At 45.7% G+C, this 19434-nt stretch overlaps 1 protein-coding gene across 7 annotated transcripts in view; it reads right to left on the bottom strand.

Annotated features, from left to right (window-relative positions):
* Positions 1–19434, bottom strand: part of PTPRA (protein tyrosine phosphatase receptor type A) — a 129569-nt gene that overhangs the window by 38663 nt on the left and 71472 nt on the right. For 2 of the 7 annotated variants that reach the window (XM_049791431.1, XM_049791442.1), the window contains one exon: positions 878–961. The exons of 4 other annotated variants lie outside the window; for them this stretch is intronic. The gene's annotated coding sequence lies outside the window, so the exon portion shown is untranslated. Of the gene's footprint in view, positions 1–768; positions 962–19434 lie in introns of those variants that run through there. One more of the 7 variants, XM_049791452.1, reaches the window with a different exon arrangement.

The following is a 19434-nucleotide window of genomic DNA, read 5'->3' as shown; positions in this document are numbered from 1 at the left end:
TGAGACTTCCTTCTGGGGTAATTAAAACAGATCTGCTGAAGCAACTCCCCCAGAGCTTGTAAAAAAACCTGGCTAGTATGAGACCAAAACCCATGGCCTCCTGGTGTGCTTCCCCCCGCCGGATGGGCATTGCAGCTGCAATGTGGTGCTGGGAAGCAGAGAGCGACTGCCTGAAAGGCTCGAGTGAAGCTGGTTCATCTCACTATTCAAAATAATGAATTAATAAATAAATAAAAAAATCCCCAAATGTCAAGTCATACAGGAATATATTTCTCTAAATATTCCATTTAGGGTGGCCCCTTCTTTGTCCCAGGCATCATTTGTAACATGTACAAAGAAAACATGAGTGCAGTTCACATACCAGCTACAAAAAGGACCGGTTGCTTTTGATTGAGGAGTCAGGACGAAGCATGGCCATTATTTAGCATAACAACATCCCTACCTAGCAAGATGCCTTTCAGAGAGTGAGCGAGTGGTACATGGGGAGGAGAAACAAGGTTTAAAAAAACCCAAAAACCCACACTAAAAATAAAGCCCAGCTTTTGGGCTCAGCCCTTTCTGCAGAACCGAGATGAAGTCCCAGCTCCAAGCCGAGACCAAGCTGGGGAGCCGGAGCATTTGGGTGGCGAGTGGTCAGAGCATCCTACTTAAAACAAAGGTGTCGGAGGGGATCATTCGCATGACAGCCTTAAAATCTCATTACAGAGGCTAAGCTCCAATTAAAACGCATGCGTTCGGTCGTGCAGCTTAATCGCTGGTTGTGCTTACCCTGAAATCCGCCTGGGACACCTGTAGGGTGCGGGGAGCAGCCAGCCCGTCCCACGGAGCAGCCCCTGGGCTAAGAAAGTGCCGTGGATCCGTAAAATCACCAATTTACCTGCGGTAATTCTGCACCGCTGCTCAGTTCAGCCCTGTTGCCACAGTAACACTTCTGGTGAAGCCGAGATCACTGATTATGAAACTAGAAAAAAAATCAGAGGCTGCTAATTAGGATATACTCCAGTTCTCAAAAAGCTCCATATTAATGACATTACAATTGCGAGCGCAGGGAAAATAGATGCCAGAAAGCATCGCTTCGGTCAGCATCGGCAGCCACCACCAGCCGCTTTTTGGGTCTTTTTATATATGTGTCTTAAAATTCAGCTTGCAAATTCCCTGTAAATTCAGCTTGTTTTCCTTTTCTTTGAACAAATGTGCAAGACTCGGTAGAACAGTCTTTACTCTTTACATATATTTGCATGTATTAGACTGGAAAAAAAGGGTCGAGGACGATGTACAAATGGCGATAGCCAGAGTGGGGCCACGGATGCATCCCCCGCATCTCGCATTAACTGTGTTTCTGTCACAGGTTGCCAGAGAAAGAAACCAAAAGCCCAATTTTACCAGTGGCTGCAAGGGTCTATAAACAAGGTTTGCAAATGAGGGGAACTGGAGTTTAAAGCGTTTTCCTCTCTGACTTTTATTTGAGTGCCAAAAGCAGTTTGAGGCATGTCTTCTGCTGAAGGCATCAAGCTGAAAAGTCTGACTGGGAGCAGTTGTGCTGCCAGACACAAGTGTTTTTCAACACAATCTACAAATAAGATACTGGAGTGTATTTCCAGGCGAAAGGAAAATGGCCTAACAGGTATTTCTGGAGCCGCAAACCCAGAGCAATGGTGCTTTAAAAAATCAGCTCATCAAAATGCCTTAATTTTTCCATTCTTATCGGATGACGAACCTACCAAGAAGATGAAAAGGTGCTAAACAAGAGGGGCTAAGGACCAAAACTGACTTAATAGCTTATAATATTCATTAATGCAATGGCAGATTCTGCATTCCTCCATCAACCAGGGCTGTTGCACGATGCACAGCCCGGCTGCTTGACTGCAGCCAGCTCCACTGACAGGGACCAGGAGCCACAACCTCCAAAGGGGATGCAGAGGCTGAAAAACAAATTGTTGGTGAAAGCTGTGCCCTGAGCTTAGGCACAGCCTTGATTTTGTCCTGGGGAAGGGCAGGAGTCAAGAGGTGCCAACATCTTCCAGTCCAACACCATTGGGCTGTGATGCCCTGACCCAGACATGCAGCAGAGCTTCTGGGCTGTGACTTTATACCCCTCCGTGTCAGCATACAGGACTTCAGAAGCTTGAGCTAAAACTTTTGGTCCAACAAAGAGAGAGAGAAGAGCTCTCCCCTGCAAGCAGCAAGGAAGCTTTAGGTGAGTAAATGTAAAAATCCTAAGTGGGAAACACAGAATCATCAGTTGGGGGTGACCTAGAGACTTCAGCTATCACCTAGCTGACAGCAAGGATGCCGTTTTTATAAGTATCTTTTGCCAAGCCAAAAGCTATCATGAAAACAAGCTGCAGCTTATTTGTAAAGCAATGCAAACGGCTGCTGAAGCTCTCATCCAGGTTGCAGGTGAAATTTGGATCAAAATGCAACACTGCGAGCTCTGACGCTGTTGCTGGAGGTATTAAAAGCTGGAGCAATTGTGGATCATATGTGACCCACCAGAAAATAAGAAGAGAAACAATCACTCACTGGCCATCCCAATTTATAGAAAGTATCCCGGTCCCTACTTCTTAAATTAGGAGAAATAACTGGAGAAAAAAATACTATCTATATAATAAGCCTCTGAATGCTGCAGGGCTGTGCTCTCCCTGTAGCACAGGCAACGGGCACTTCACATCCACAGCAAGAGCTGACAGCACCCGCCAGCAAAGGACAGCCTAAAACAATTGAGGGGCTTTCCAGAAGGCAATGCTACCCCAACTGCTGGATGGAGCTCCTACCAATTACCCTCCCACAGCCCAATTACACCTCATCAGCTCCTGGTTCAAGTAGTACAGGGGATTGGCGCTGGCAATTAAGCTGACGACTCAGGCTAAGGGCTCTTCCCCGGGCTGCCCCAGGATCAATGCTGCAACGCTATCGACAATTCTTTCCCTATGAAGGGTGAAAAGCAAAGTGCTGCACTTCTGCACTTGGAGAAGAATTGGGGAACCACTTTTTTTTCCGCTTTTGAGGTAGGAAAATAAGTGAGATATTAATTTTTTTCTTTAGCAGCATCACCTAAAGCCTTGAAAGCACAGGTCCCCTGCTTGCGATGGCATGAACCCGTCTCTTCTCCCACTCACCAGTAATACTGGGGATGTGTTAGGTGTAGTGTTAATTATGTATAAATGTGATTTATTAGCTGGAAACAATGCAAAGGCTGATCTCATAGGCTAAGACATCCACTGACCGCTACGTAAGAGCAACTGGCCAAGAATGAGGGCATCCCAGTCCCGAGCAGACAGGGATTGCCAAGTTACAAATAACAAATTAATAAAACCAGTGGGATTCAGTTGCCATCAATGGTTTAGTTGGAGGCAATATTTCTAACCTTTTAATAGGCTTATTTACAGGAATTAGTCCTTTAATGCTGTGTGCTCATGTATATAGTACAGTATAAGCCGGTTCAATGCGACCACAGAGAGAACATCTGCTTTTGTGAGCAATTAGGGAAATTATTGCCAATTATGGGGACTGCAGGTAAGAGCAGCTGGGGAGAGAGGCTGTCTATGAGGAGGGATGGGAAGCTTTTCAAGATGCTGATGTGAGTGGTAAGTTCACAGGGAACATAAATATCCTGGCAGAAAGGAGCCTGCGCCCAGAGAGCAGCCAAAATATCCTCAGCAAGGAAAGGATTTCGGGGCCAGCAGAGTTTTGGGGCAATCTCCATTATTCACGCTGTTGGCATTTCGAGCAGATCAATCTCCCAAACATTTCTTCTCCTCAGCCCACGCTCCTGAAAAAGGACCAAACTCTGTTTGCCTCCAGTGGCTCGACTTCCACTTTCCATTCCCCCCCCCCACTCCCCCATCTATTTTCCACCTATTTTTGCATCTGTCTTTTTTTCAACTATTTTCCTTTCCATCTTCCATGCTGAAGAGCGGCATCCTTGTTCAAGACAAAGCGATGCTGCAGGCACAAGTCTTAGAGCCACACCAAGCCAGGCATCTTCTATCATTGCTACTGCTATAAACCTATTCCATATATAAATATATTTATATTTTTATAAATATATAAAAATATAAGCCTATTATAAACCTAATATCATAAAGCTATTATATATATTTTAGATATATTGCTATAAACCTATCATATACCTAATATCATTGCTACAAACCTACTTCCTGCTGACACAAGCTTATGCAAACTGAAACAATCCTAGTCTTAAAGAACAGGGTGGGTACAAGCCCCTCCAGATACCAACACAAAACCTAATGCTCAATAGTTCTGAAAAAAAAAAAAAAAAGAAAAGAAAATGCAGTTTCTTATCCTTAAAGTGATTAAACAACAGCCTGGGACGACTAACTTTTAGCCCTCCCATGTTATTCACAATTCATTCTCTATTTTAATCTCCCCAACAAAAGGCTGAACTCAACCACATTATTGTCAGCAAGGGCTTTTATCATCAGCCTTCAAAACGGTCAAGGCATGGGAGAGAACAATGACTCTCACAGGAGAATAAATACAACCTAAACAAAAATACCCTGTTGCTAAGGTTTAAATCAGCGTTTTTTTTGGGCACAGACGGGTAGTTGGGAATCCCGGTGCCACACTATATAAAAAACCAGGGGAGAACTAGGACTCGGATGGGGAAAATAACCTGATACTCAGCCCTGTTATGTTTTTCCCTCCAGGATGGCATTTAAAATATGAGTATCACGTAGCGGACTTTAAACCAAAGCCAATGGCTGGAGCATGCTGCTGTTTGCAGCAGGCGATGCTCCACCTAAGCCCATGCATTGCTCCAACCTCTGTGGTCCTGGGCTTCATGTCTTGCTCCAGCAAGGGCAAGAGGTGAACCATGACCAAAGATCTCCATGGTGAAACCTCGAGGTTACTGCAGCACTGGTGCCTAAGATGTTCACAAGCTCGGCAGATGGCTGCTGGGAATGATCCATGCCGCGGGGCTGGACGCCGCAGTTGTCAGCATGGCAAGAGGAAAGATGAAGTTGGAGGAGCAAGCTTTGCTGGAGCAAAGAGGTCCATGGAGATGCTGGCCACCTTGCCTGCACAGCCACAGCACAGATGTTGGGAACGTCCAGCTAGGACCTCCTCTCAAGAAAAGCCTCAGCCCAAACCGCAAGGATTTCTCTTGTAAAATCAACCCTAAAAACAACTGCAGAGCACCGTGTGGTTTCTACATCCTTAGCCAAGGGAGCAGTACCTGCTTTTGGGGTTTGGTAGAGAAATACCCTTCCCCAGCAGCGGTATGGAAAGGAACTGGGTTTGGCCGCGGTGTCCTTGGTGCTAAACACAGCTGCCAGCTTTGCAGCAAGGGTCTCCAGCAGCAAAGTGGCTCCTGAGTCAAGAGCGACCACAAGGCCAGGAAAACCATGGCTGACAGCCCCGGCAAGGTGCTTCAGGGTAGAAGGCTGGGTAAGGGGACACCAGAGCTATGGTGGTCCAGAGCTTCCTCCCCTCTAGATGGAGCTCCAGGAGAAGCCTGAGGTCCCTACCCAAAGAGAAGGCAGACGCATCCCATCATCAGCAAGCATCATCTCCTGACCTACACCTCAGCGCTAGAAAACAGGACAAGTTTGTGATGGTAATTTCACGAAAACCAACAAATTGTCAGATTAATTATTCTCTCCTGCAATATAGCAGTAAAATGCCCATCGCTGCAAACTGCAGTCAAAGTACAGAGTGCCCCCCCCCCCCAAATTTCCCCCTCCTTTGGCAGGGCAATTCTCCGCCCCAAAACTGCTCAAAAACCTGAAACAGCTGCTGGAAGGAATGAATTCTCTGAAAAGTTTGGAGATTTTATTTGCTCTGGGACCATAAATATTTTTGCATGCATGTAAGCAGCGGTTAGGTGATGTATCTTGGCCATTTCGTGTGCAAAAGTAAAACCACAAAGAGGGAATTTCAAGTTTCCTTGATGACAGCAGCCTGGAGCATATGAAGGACAGAACAGAGTCAAGGTAACGCTGGATTTCAGTTTTTATGGCCCATTCTGTTTTTTTGCCAATAAACAAGGTGCCCACAAGCATGCATTAAATATCACCTTGTGTCACTTAGATTTTAGTGATATTCAAATAACCATTAAGAGGCTATGGCAGAGCTCAGATCCCCCTGTATTAGGCACCTAGGCCAAACAGCCACCAAAAGTACGCTAAATTAAGTTAATTTCAAACCTATTCAGAATGACGGAGCACTCAGGTTAAATATTTTCATTTCAATAGCAATACAGTGGATAGCAACCGAGACATCCCCATCTTTGACAGTCTTTGCTGTCCCAGCCTTTTAAAAGGCTTTGAAAAGCAGCATTCCCACAAAAACACCCATTTCCATCACGCCTTAGCTAGGAACATAATACACAGAAGGATCCTCAGTATTGCCGTTAAATAAGAGACCCCCCTAACCAGGCATTAAATGGTACAGGAGCTCGCACACAACAGAGAGCGCTTTCTGTAGCAGCTTGTTGCTGCACAAATACAAGACAAAGTCTGTTGCTGAAGACCAAGACTGTATTTAGCGGTGCGGTGGCCCAGCCTAACAAATTTGTCTCGTTTTCATAGAATCACAGCATGGTTTGGATAGGAAGGGACCTTCAAAGATCATCTAGTTCCAACCCCCCTGCCATGGGCAGGGACACCTTCCACTAGACCAGGTTGCTCCAAGCCCCATCCAACCCGGCCTTGAACACTGCCAGGGATGGGGCAGCCACAACCTCTCTGGGCAACCTGTGTCTCACCACTCTCAATGTAAAACATTTCTTCCTTACGTCCAATCTCAACCTGCCCTCTTTTACTTTAAAACCATCACCCCTTGTCCTATCGCAACAGGCCTTGCTAAAAAGTCTGTCCTCATCTTTCTTATAAGCCCCCTTTAAGTACGGAAAGGCTGCAATAAGGTTGCCTCAGAGCCTTCTCTTCTCCAGGCTGAACAATCCCAACTCTCTCAGCCTTTCTTCATACAAGAGGTGTTCCAGCTCTCTGATGATTTTTGTGTCCCTCCTCTGGACCCGCTCCAACAGGTCCATGTCTCTCCTGTGCTGAGGACCCCAGAGCTGGACGCAGTGCTGCAGGTGGGCTCTCACCAGAGCGGAGCAGAGGGGCAGAACCTCCTCCCTCAGCCTGCTGGCCATGCTGCTTTCGATGCAGCCCAGGATACGGTTAGCCTTCTGGGCTGCGAGTGCACATTGCCAGCTTGTTTTTCATTCCCCAGTACGCCCAAGTTCTCGGCAGGGCTGCTCTCAATCCCTTCATTCCCCAGCCTGTATTGATACAGGGGTTGCCCCGACCCACGTGCAGGACCTTGCACTTGGCCTTGTTGAACCTCTTGAGGTTCACATGGGCCCAGTCCTCAGGCCTGTCAAGGTCCCTCAGGATGGCATCCCTTCCCTCTAGCAAATCACCTGCACCACTCAGCTTGGTGTCACCAGTTTTGACTCCATGAAATGCAGCCTGTTGAAGACCAGGGGCCAACCTGGCTCAAATCCCTGCCATTCCCCTTAGTCCAAACCAAATCCAGTCCAATTAAGTCCAATCCTTCAGTGACATACATCCAGCTCTGAGCTGTGCCCTGCCCGAAATCGGATGCTCAGCATTTCTAGATGATTAATCTATGGGTTTGGTTTATCCCAGGTGAGCAGTGTCGCCCCCCAAGCCATCCCATGCTTGTACAGCAGTGGGGTGAGGAGAGGTGTGCCCTTTTGAAGACCCCCCCTGTCAATGTTGCCATAACCGAATGCAAGGATGCACCAAACAGGAGGGAGAAGAGTAGGAGATGTCATTTTGGGAGGTGCACAAGGGTTGAAAACAGAGTCCTATGGATAGAAAAAAGGCAACATCCAATATGTACACAAAGCAAGAGGGATGTTATGAGTGATTGGTAGATTATAGGGCTATTTTTGGTCATTTTTATCTTAACAATACCTTCATGTTAGGCACTGTTCTCAAAAGCACTGCTTCTAAATAATTTCAGTAATCTAGATGTCATTTCCAGAAGTGCCTTAACACAAACATGAACCACACGATGGAGTGTTTGCACCAGGTCTCCAACCAGCCTCCACTCCTCTCCCCTCACAGCTTTACAGGCATCCTATGGGTTCTGGGTGTGATTTAGCTGGCTTTAAAAAACAAGTTCTCCAGATGTTATGGGATCACTTTATATCCTCTTTATATCCCTGGTACTCCGTTGTATGGATGCTTGTACACTTATAAGGTTGGATACTGAGCCCTTCTCATCTTTGACTGGTATAGAGCACAAGCTATAGGAAAGGAAGACTCGGGAGGCTTTGGAAAACATGGTGGCATCTTCATTCGCAATTAATTCATTATCCCATGAGCAGCAGAAGAAAGGGTTTAGTTCTGAAGTGCCTGCTGGTTGCTTTGCTGAAGGAAAACCCCTGTATCTCAACCATCACTTTGCAGAGGCTGCCAGCGTGCTCGTGAGAGCAATTTTGACCACCTCCCAGCTCCAAAGCTGGCAAGTGAAGACGATGGGCACAGCTCAACCTCCAAAGCAGATCTTGCACCATTTGAAAAGACACACTCCAGAAAGGGAGAGCACAGGCAAAAGCAGGGCAGCCCTTGCTCTTTCCAGGTGGCCTTTCTTAGCAGCAAAAGGGCATTTCAGGCGTGGGATGCTCTTAAACCAGCTGGAGGAACCAGTTATAAATGGCAGGTGCTGAGATACTTATTAAGAGTCAAGCAAGGAACATCAGAAGTGGTGTGGACTGGAATGAAAATTAATGAGTTAGAAATAAATGGCTAGCAGTCCCAACTCGCACCCCAACACGTCTCTGACTATGAGATTAATGTATAGACAGAATTAACCCAATCCCATCTTCCCTCTGACCTATTTGGGCAGGGAGATAAGACCCACAAAAACCATCTCGCAAGATCCGACACGGTGCCACTGCCATTGACTCGTTTACATCCCCACCACTGCTTCTCCCCCTGCCCTAGAGGATACTTTGCAGGACAGAAGAAGCAGTAACATCTCTGAAAGCTGCTTTAGTACAAAGGGAAAGAACCCTTCACCTGGAGGGAAGGGAAGGAAAGTTTGGGGTGACCCGGTTCAAGGATGCAGCTCTTGCTGAGCAGCTTTAACTCCTCTCATCCCAGATTAGCTCCTCTGAACTCACAAGCGGCAAAGCTGTTTCACTTGCTGGAAAGATGCCATGTTTGTGTGTCAGACTAAACATCTGTGCTTTTAAGCCCTGGATTTTCAGATCAGATCTATGCGTTTGGAGGGGGAAAAAACAACATAAACTGTCTGTTAGGGGAGTTTCATTGAACAGAGACACCATTATTTCTTCCTCCCCATCCCCCATATCACCTTTCCTTCTTCTACCGGCAAAGCGGTTCAACAGATTCCATGAAAACGCAGAGAAAAAAATATTGTACATTTTCTGCGGTCAGTTTTCCTGTTAAGTCAGAAAGAAGCTACCAGGAACACAGCGTGCAGTTGGCATCTCCCCCTTCTGCCTCACCATGGCAGGGAAGTACTTGACTTGGGATCTCGGGTTTGAGGACCAGGTGGACGGTCTCACCCCCAAGCAGCTTTCTGGGACAGGTACCCATGCAGTCAACCCCAGGATCAACTGTCATCCTTAAACTGCAGCAGACACAGTGCCAAAACCGCTCAAATCTAACTGGATCTTCACTGCCAAACAAGGATGCACTCAGCCTTGGAGAGCTGGATTCTTCATTGGGAAGATCAGAAAGGCTGAGGACAGAAAGGTCATTTCCAGCAAAGACCCCAATGGCTTTAACTGTGTCAGTAAGGTGTGGAGCAAACAGATGGAGCCATTTGACAAGATATGGCTTGGTGGTCTAAGATAATTTCATTTTTCGAGCTATGGCTGATTAGTTTTATCTCACCAGCAGAAAACTCTCTGAGAAAGTAGCCAAGAAATCCGCCAAAGCCAAAGGTGTCCTTGCAGTGTTAACTGCTCTGTTGGCATTGTATGAAAAGAAGGGAACATTTCTGCATCTGATTTACTCCATCTCATCAGAGGGTTGCACAGCTGCTCCTTCTGTAGGTCTAGGCATGAGGGTGGAACCAGCTCAGTGGTGAAGGAAGAGCGACTTACGGGGACCTCCTGTCAGGGTGTGCCCAACCCTGAAGCCACAGCCAGGACACCCCACCATCGCCATGGCACACATCATGCAGAAGCAGCTGTGGCCTTCCTTCCATCATGCTAAAATACATATAGTTTCCCTCAGCAAATCTGTGTGTGCACCAGAGTCTTCCCACGTCCTTCTGCTGTCCTACAGAGCTCCCCTTCCCATCGCTCTCCTTCACCTGCAGACCTCTGTATGACAGAAGTAGCAGCTATAAAGTAAAAACAAGCAATGCTTCACCAACGAAGGGATGTGCTGATCCTTCTCCCTCCCACACTCATGGCACCGTGCAATGGGACTGCTCTGTACATATCAGCTCTTCGAGGCAGGGGCTGTACTTCTCCTCAGCACATGCTCTGGTAGTTCTCCATGCAGGACCTGGCTCCGTGGGACCTCTACGTGGTGTCACAAATAAAAGATGAATCACACTTAATGAATGCAGCATTCCCCACCTCTGTCAAAATGGTAATGCTTTAGGTATGAAAATGAGCATGAAACTGGGAAAAGACGCTGGTCTATCCCGTGAAGATCGTAGCTGTGTGCTCTCTTGTGTTTCCATTCCTGCTCTTATAGGGTACTTCAAGGGAGACCCCACTGTAAGAGATTACAGGATCCCTCCGGTTTGTTTTCTGGGGTTCTATCAATCGACACGAGCTCCACGTCAGCCCTTTCACCACCCTCCCAGCTCTCCACCAGTGAGCCCTCACTGCTGCAGCAGACTTTTTCCCCCTGCTGATACTTGTCTCCACCCTCACTCTGAAGACAAGAGTTAAATATTTCTTTTTTGACAGCCAGGTCTAACACATCTCAGATGATCAGTTCAACCACAGGGAACGCTGTCTGTGCTTCTGGTCTGACTCCCCACCAAAGGGGCACCCAACGTCCCACCATCAGGGTGATCTCATGTGCCTCAGCATCTTTGTTCTGTCTGTTCTCATCTAGTTTTCCCGCTTAGGTCTCACTGTGGTGGTGAGGACGTTTTAACATAGACAGAAGCCATGGAATGAGTCTCCATCTTTGGAGATCTTCAAAAGCCATCTGGACATGGTTCTGGGCAACTGGCTCTGGGTGGCCCTGACTGAGCATGGGGTTTGAACCAGATGTTCCTTCCCACCTCGACCACTCTGGGATTCTGTGAATTTGCACCACAAAACCTTCATGTTGCTTTTCTAGCATATAGCCTCTCCAAGACCACTCTCACTGCCTCCAAAGTAAAGCAGCAGAAGTTAGCTCTAAGGCTGGTGGTGAGCTTAGGCACTGTTTCCAGCTATTTTGGAACCCTCCGACGAAGGTGTGTTAATGATCAGTGCTTGCAATCCAAGTAGAGAGGGTAAGTCAAATCACCGCCATCTTCCTTTACAGATGGCACACTCAGCTATAAAAACATTAACCAGCTTGTCAAGAGGTCCTCCTAGCTATATCTACCCAACAAAGGCATCTACCAGGGAGTGATCCCCAGCCCCTCGAAGCAACCCCACTGCTCAGGATCAGCCCACCTGGAGCAGGCTCTGTCCCCACTTCCCAGCACTGTGCCCATCTTGTCCCTGGGTCCCACAAGGTCCTCATGGCCCAACAGCATCTTCATGTGGGGCATTTTTTGCTTCTTTTCCATTTCAAAAGACCCAAGATATTACAAGAGGTGTAATGCAGCACACCAAAATTGGGGGTTTAACAGCTTGGCAGGTAACAAGATGAGTCACACAAGCACAGGAGCATACGGGGCCATTTAATTGCACAAGCCCTGCAGTAACCGGAGGACTCAGTGGGGCAGGAGAAGGGAAACACGGCGCCTCTTGTTCACACTGAGTGGGGTCCCTGGAGCAAAGTATTCCCTGAACCACACCTACGGTATGAGGATCTGCTTACTTGCCATGACAGGGAGGCAGGGAGCCAGCCTGGAAGCAGGTGACAAGCTGGGCAGCCAAGGACAGCAAGGCATCCTGAGTCCCAGCCTTTGGTCTTTAGCATCATCGCCATCCTTCCTCACTGCACAGAAGCTTCAGCTTCAGGGAGCCAGCTACTGTCTCCACTTTTTTTCGTGTCTTGCTGTGTACCCACCTTTGCTCTCCCAGCCCAAGGGAGTTGCCATTCAGTCTCTTTCCACCCATTTTATAGAGGAAACCAGCACAAGGATCAAAGGAGGCTCCAGGGCGGGAGCGGCAAGCGTCTGATGTGACAGGGCAGTAACCGGAGAGGTGGCAGCAAAGAGACGCATTAACAGGTATGGGGGCTGAGCAAATCAAGGGGTTGCTCCTTTCTGATGGAGCCTCTAGCCATGTAACCTGAGTGCCAGTGCAGCAGATGCTGAGAAGCAGAGGAAGGAGAGAAAAAAAGACCTATGTTTGGACTGATGAAAGAAATGGGTGACTAAATACGAGGCTGAGCTCCTCCTTCTGCTTCTACTTAGTGTCGTTGCATCCTCAAATGACCCTCATGTTTTACTGGAAGAGGAAAATTTGATTTAAAGTCTTACCCTGGAAGTCCTTTGGTTGTGCTAGATGAAAGAAGTTCTACTCGGGAAGTGAAGCAACCACAACTAGGAGCTAAGAGCCTGCTGAGCTGAGCCCCGGTGTTCCCGCAAAACGGACTAACAGAAGTGGCCTTTTTTCCTTCCTTTTCCCCAGCAAGACTGTGAAATGAAAAGCATCTCTGGCATTTGGCTATCCCATGCCCACCAGCCATGTCTGTGGTTTGGGTGGTAGAAGAACTAAAGGTTTCCAGTGCAACTTCTTACCCTCCCCACGTGTCCATCTATCTCCCATGTGGTTTTTGGAGCAAACTCCATGTTAAGGCAGACAGAAGTGGATTTTTATTTTTTATGGATCCTTTGTAGTGCTCTGATCCTAAGTGCTCTTTAGCAGCTCTGAGAGGACAGGTCCCAGCCTGTTGCTTGCTTGTATACCGAGGGAGAGAAAAATGCTGCCAGGGTTTTGCATCGCTCGCTCGTGGATGTTCAAAGCCATCTGTTAACCTCGGGCCATATCATCCCAGCTGTTTTCAAGCAGGACTCCTCCTGTAATCATGATGGCCTCAAGTCGGTTAAAGGCAGGGCCAAGGCTATATTTACCTTGGCATCTGATTGCCAACGCTCTGCCTTCCAGAGTCCTCCTATTTCCTCCTTGAGTAATTAGTAGCCTGTCGGTGGGGAGAGGAGGAATGAGGAACTTCACCCCATTATTGCTGTGTCTTTTGCCACTGTAGCCAAGCCCTTGCTCATGCCCAACAGCTGTAATTTGTCACAGTATCGGAAAATACAGAAGTTATCAAAGAAAACTGAGATTCTTCTGTTTGGATGTCATGGGGATTAAGCTGCTTCCAAAGATGAGATCCAAGGTCACCCAGAAGGGCTGAAGCTAAATACATAGCCCCACAATTGGTTTATAATCCATGCCAAACAAGCTCAGTATATCGGAATAATATTCAGAAAGGTGGAACACCTGCTACATATTATTTCAGTAGTTCCTGTTGGGGGAAAAAAGACATCACACCTTGCTGCTGCTTAAGAAAGCGTTAATCCCAGGCTCCGTGAACTTTCGCATCCCAAATGCAGCACACCAAACCACGCTGCTGGCATGAGCAGTTGTCCAACTGACCCAGTTTTTTTTTTTACAAACTGGGTGAGTAAGGACAAAACCATCTTATTTTCTTCAAGAAAAAATAATTCACATTAAGCAAGGTACAATTCTGGCATCGCTCTCCACACTGTATGACATGCCGTCCTCTCCTGACCTATTTACGGAAGCGCTGCAGCGAGTGTTCCTGCAGGGGGGATGGTGTTATCCACCGTGTAAAAGCCTAAAATTACACTGCTCTACAAAGAGCTGGGATAAATTGACCCCTCTAAGCAAACGGGTTGCCAAGCTTTTATCTTCTCTTCATTGTTAACTTACACTGAAGCGGAATAATTAGACGATACGGGGCTATACAAGGCACTATTGGAAAGCCCTGCCTTAGCAACTCAATTGTATCTGTAATGCCCACGTTGGCTATTATATATACCTACTGGTTTGGAAAGCTGCTTCTGATTTCACACGTATTCGATACAGGTATGTTTATGATTTTTGTCCAATTTCCGCTACCTAATATTATGGCAAAGGGAATTAGTTGTGGATTTTGGATTAGGAAGGCAAAGTGACTTTAAAAAAAGCTGGTGGGTAATTGTTCCTGCTGCATTTTCTTGCCCTTCATCCAGTCTAGACGTAAAAGTCTCAGGACACAGATTACTTCCGCTTCTCTGCAGAGTTCTGCCATGGTATTAAAAAAGCACAATGAAAGGGACAATAAGCATCAAGATGTTTCTAAAATTAGAGGTTTACAAAACAATCTAATTTTATAATATCCCGAGTACAATAAAAGCAAAGAACAAGTGGGCCAATTATTTAAAAGTTGCAGGATAAAAGGAAACCTTGATCAAAACTGTTATCAGGAAAAAAAATCTATCTTTATTGTGTTGCAGTTTTGATACTAACCGAAATAACTTTCATGAAATTACCATTATGCTGCTAAGAATTAGCTAAATTGAAGCAGCACGCCAAAATCACACTGCCTTGCCCAAGCGATCAATGAGAACAGCCCGCAATTGCTTCGTTATTTTCTGCCAAGTTTCAAATTCCAGTGTATTTGCCAATGGTTTTCCCTTTGTACACCTTGGCTCCTCACACAGGAGAGCAGAAAATGGATGGGTTTATTTCCACATGATCTTCAGTTATATTTGTATTTTGGGTCTCAAGTGGTAGCAAAGCTGCAGCTCCCAGACTGTAAGTGAATGAGTAATTTAAGTGGAAAACACCAAAGTTGCATTTCCGTTGGTGTTATTATTATTTTTAATATAAATCTTAAACAAGGAGCAAAATTTGATACAACAGTCCCAGCAAAATACTCTTCCTTCTGCCAGGGCAGACGAAAATGTCCTTTAACATACTAGGGGAAAATAATATTTACAAATCACTGCCGAGAGGAGGGATGCAAAACTGGCAGGGGATCGGAGATTATGCAGCATCCAACTTCTGCTGCCCCTCACAACTGGGAGAATTCAGAAGGAATTAAAGTTGTCAGGGGAATAAAATCGCTGTCAAGGAGAACGGACTTTTCCTCCTGAAAGGCCATGTCCTCTTCCAAGGGAAAAACCAGATCCAGCAGAAACCTGACCTTGCACTTGTGTAAGGGGATGGATGTGCTCTGAGTGCATCCTGCTCACAAGCAGAGACCTAGGGGAGGTCCCTGCAGGTTTTTTCTTAGGAGATGACACCAGACATGGACATGCCCACTATCTGTGGTTCAATTTCTCACACTTGAAACAAGGAAATATGAGCCCTATAGCACAGAACCAAGGAAAGATGGACATTATAGTTCACATGGCCTCAAAAATAGACACATATAAACTGTGTTTACATGCCTCAGTGTTTCAAGGACAAATATAACCATGAAGTCAGCAACTGCAGAAAGCTACTGACACTCTTCAGAGATCTAATGAGTAATCTTTCTTCTGCTGGGGATAAAATAACAAGGTTTCCTTGTACAGTTTTTCCACATGAGCCCTGCTGGGCTTAGGTTGAATGCCCAAACGCGGCATCCTACTGCTCGACCGCACCGCAGACCCAGGCTAAAGTTGCTCCTTTATCCAATGCTCTACAGTCCTCCTCTTCCCTGCTCCAACTATCTCTGTCCCGAGAACAACCTTCACATTTAGCACTAAAGCAAACTTTAATCCATCTTCTTCCTAAATGCTGCGCACAGTCCACTCTCTCATCTTTTCCCTCCTCCCAGGCCCTACAACCATCTCCTCCACCATGACATTTCCAGCTTGGCTGCAAAGCCACCCTTCCTAGGTAAGACATTATTCTCAGATCTCTCCATCCGTCCTTGGAAATTCATACCAAGTTATAAATCCTTGCTTTTCTTCCCATCAACAGAAACAGCAACCACCTTGATAGATAAATAAGGCTAATGGTAGACCACTTGCAACCTTCAAGCCATGATTCAGCCATAACACATCAAGAGCCATTAGCCACATAATTTAGCATCACAAGCAGGTCAAATCCTAACATGCTTCAAAAGGTTTTCTCAACACCAACCTGCATGATGACCAAGGTTAGAAGAGAGGGGAAATAAAACGTTCATGGCCAGGTACGTTCTGCCCCGATTTCTTACCCATTCTCAGAGGTCTGTACCATGGAGCAAATAGAAAATGGGTTTTCTTGTGGGTAAAAGCAAAGAAAAATGCTATTCAAATCTCAGTGAGACAGTATTCAGTTATTAAGCTCTAGAGCTGACACCCTACTGACACAAGACAGTTTTGGGAGATGCCTCAACTACAGCTTCAGGAAAGCTGAAAAGTGATCACTGCTAAGATGGTTACACCCTTCTACATCTAGAAATGGCTAGAACAGGGGCTAAAGAGTCCTTTTTAATTTAAAATGTTTTGGAGTTGCAGAATCACAGCCCAGAAAAACATTAACCCTGTAACAAATGACCAATCCCTAATACTACCAGACACCTCACCAGTCCACCTCCCTTCCCCACCCCTCAGCATAAGGAAATGAAAACCATATGAACTGGACAGGGAAGAGATCGATTAGATCATCTTGTCCTACCCACCACGCAGCAAAAGACTGTTCCCTACAAGAAACTTCCCAAATTACTCCATCCGGTCTCACTTATAAAAGTCCAAATCAATGGAGTTTCCACCTCTTCTCTTGGGATATTATTTTTCCCTGCAGCCTAAAACATCTCACTGCCAGAAAGCCTTTCCTATCAAGACTTTCCTTTTGAAAATTTCTTCATTTCAATTTGCAGTCCCCCTCTCTCCCCTGCATATGTGCATTTATGAACTATGCTAATTAAACAGATTAATACCAAAAAGGAATTACAATTTAGGAATAAATTAGTTTATTTTCCTTTTATCCTCTGCAAAAAAGCCCAACACGTCAAAGAAAGTCTAAGACTCTCTGAAATCTTCCATTTTTAAATTGGTCCCACTGCTCATAATTACACCTCCCCTCTATCCATACAAGTTACTTTGCTTTTCTTTCTCCCCCTCCTTTTTGGGGGAGGAGGGAAGGAAGGCAGAGAAAAAAATGAGAAAGGGTAGGATAAGGGAAGAGAGGAGAGGGATCCATCCCATTAGACCAGTCTAATTGCTTGCAACGCTCCCAGGCATATGAAAATGCAGGTTACGATACCGGCTTTGCCTGATGAATATTCCTAACTCCATTTCAGATGCAGGATCTGTGTTTATCCAATGATTGGCTTTTCTGCAGCTGGCAATAGGTTCCACTTCACATAAATACCAAGGAAAAGAAAGGCTGGCTTCTGGCCAAATTGCAGGCAGCAGCTTGGAAAAAAAAGGACCAAGGTCTGAAATGCTGCTCCAAAAAAATTATTATTTCTTCACAAAAATTGGAACAGCTGCAAGAGACAAAAGAACCCCCAAATATCCATCAGGCTGGTGGTTAAAGCATGTACGGGTAAAGGGCGTCACAAACACAATGGCTTTGACTGAAAACATCCTAAAGAAAGCCTTACTTGGAAAACTCAACTCCAATCTGCCAGTGCCTTTCCCCAACAATTTTCAATATGTAATTTTACACCCAGATCTACCTGTCTGATGGCCTGCTGTTGGTAATGGATATTCTAATTTATTAAAAAAGATGGTTGTTTTGGGGCTTAATAATAATGGAAATTCTCACACTTTAACAAATAATTACCCATTCGATCTAAGAGCTCTCCTGCTACTTCAGGATCCTGCCTCCAAGTTGTCCAACCAACACAAAAAGAAAGTAAATGACAATTAATACTCAATTCTTTCTCAGCCTACACTTTAAACGTTTCTCATCATTATCAACTTTAACTTAACTGCAAGTTCTCAATTTCCAGGTAAGTCTGGAAAGCATATAAAAAAAGAAGTTATGGGGAAAGATGATGGCAAATGGTTGGAATAGTCCTCTTGAGTTTACCTACATGACTTGGTTTGATGTGCTAACATTTGGATGTTAATGGGCAATGGCCCCTCTTTTAGAGGTTATGCACTCAGCCCGGCCATATTATAAGTAATTAAAGGCTGTTCCCATCACATGAATGTTCCTGCTGCCTCTATTATCATTGCAGCTGGTGTCCAGCTCAGCCCAGCTTCAAGTTCGAATCATAGAATCATTTAAGTTGGAAAAGACCTTTAAGATCATCGAGTCCAACCATCAACCCAACACCACCATGCTCGCTAAAGTTGAAAGGTCTATGCTCACGTTCAGGAGTTTCGCTGAGTATCTTCTTCCTTCTTGTTCAAAACATTTAACCATGTGTCCTTTTAGTGCTTTGCCAAATAAAAACGCCTTGCTATACAAGGGTCTGAAAGCCAAAGGGAGCATTTTTGGTGGGAGGGATGTTCCAAGCAGGAATCCCCATCGAGAGGGATGGGAAGGAAGCTCGCACTGCAGAGGGACTATCTGCTTGCATTAGCAGCAAAGATTTCCCACCCTTTTACAGTATGGTCTAATATTTAAAAATACTCTGCTGACTTCAGTGTGTCCACATCTCCTGCGCCCTTTATTTTTCTGACAGCTTCTCCTGTACGGGAAGTACGGGAACATCCAAATTGCAGCGACCGAGCAAAGAGCCAGGAACCACTGCAGTCGCTGGCCTGGGGCCAACTTTGGGTTTTTTGTCTAAAATGCAACTTATAGAGACCTACAAGAATAAATATGTATTCTAAATGCTCTAACACTTATTAGAGGTCTAAAAGAAAGCAGTCTTTGAAATAGGAAATGCATATCCGAAGGGAAAGCCGGAGCACGAGCAGGCGGCCTGCCCTTCCTTCGCTGCACGTCTCCCTTTCTTGGCTGCGAGACGCAGCAAGGAAGTGATTATAAAGCATTTATTTGCAAAATCACAGCCAATAAATCCAATAGCAACAATACCCTCCCTCGTATTGCTTGTTCCTTGGTGGGGGGGAATGAAGGAGAGGCATAGGTCCAACAAGCAGGCAGGTGCATGGCAGCAACTCTCCCTTCCAAAGCTTTTCGTGAAGCCTTCAAGCCCATAAGGTGCAATATTCATCCAGGCTGTCCCCTAACTCTGCGCACGCTGTTTTGAAGGCCTAGAAAATAAAAAAACCTGGAAAGGCTATGAAGGTTGTGATATGAAAACCTCTGAAAAGGTTAAAAAAAGGACTGGGCTGTTGAATGAGGAAATGAGTAAGGGAGAGCGTTAGAGAAAATAAAATGGTACAGAAAAAGCCTTCTAAATTCTCCTCCCCTTTCCTGGATACAAATGCCATCACAAGAAAACCATAGGAAGCGAATCTGACTGCTTTGAAAATCACTGAGGTCAA

This window comes from Accipiter gentilis, chromosome 3 (genome assembly GCF_929443795.1).
Source record: "Accipiter gentilis chromosome 3, bAccGen1.1, whole genome shotgun sequence".
Taxonomy (NCBI): domain Eukaryota; kingdom Metazoa; phylum Chordata; class Aves; order Accipitriformes; family Accipitridae; genus Astur; species Astur gentilis.
The sequence above is the reverse complement of the archived record's forward strand: the minus strand, read 5'-3'. Positions and strand labels throughout refer to the sequence as shown.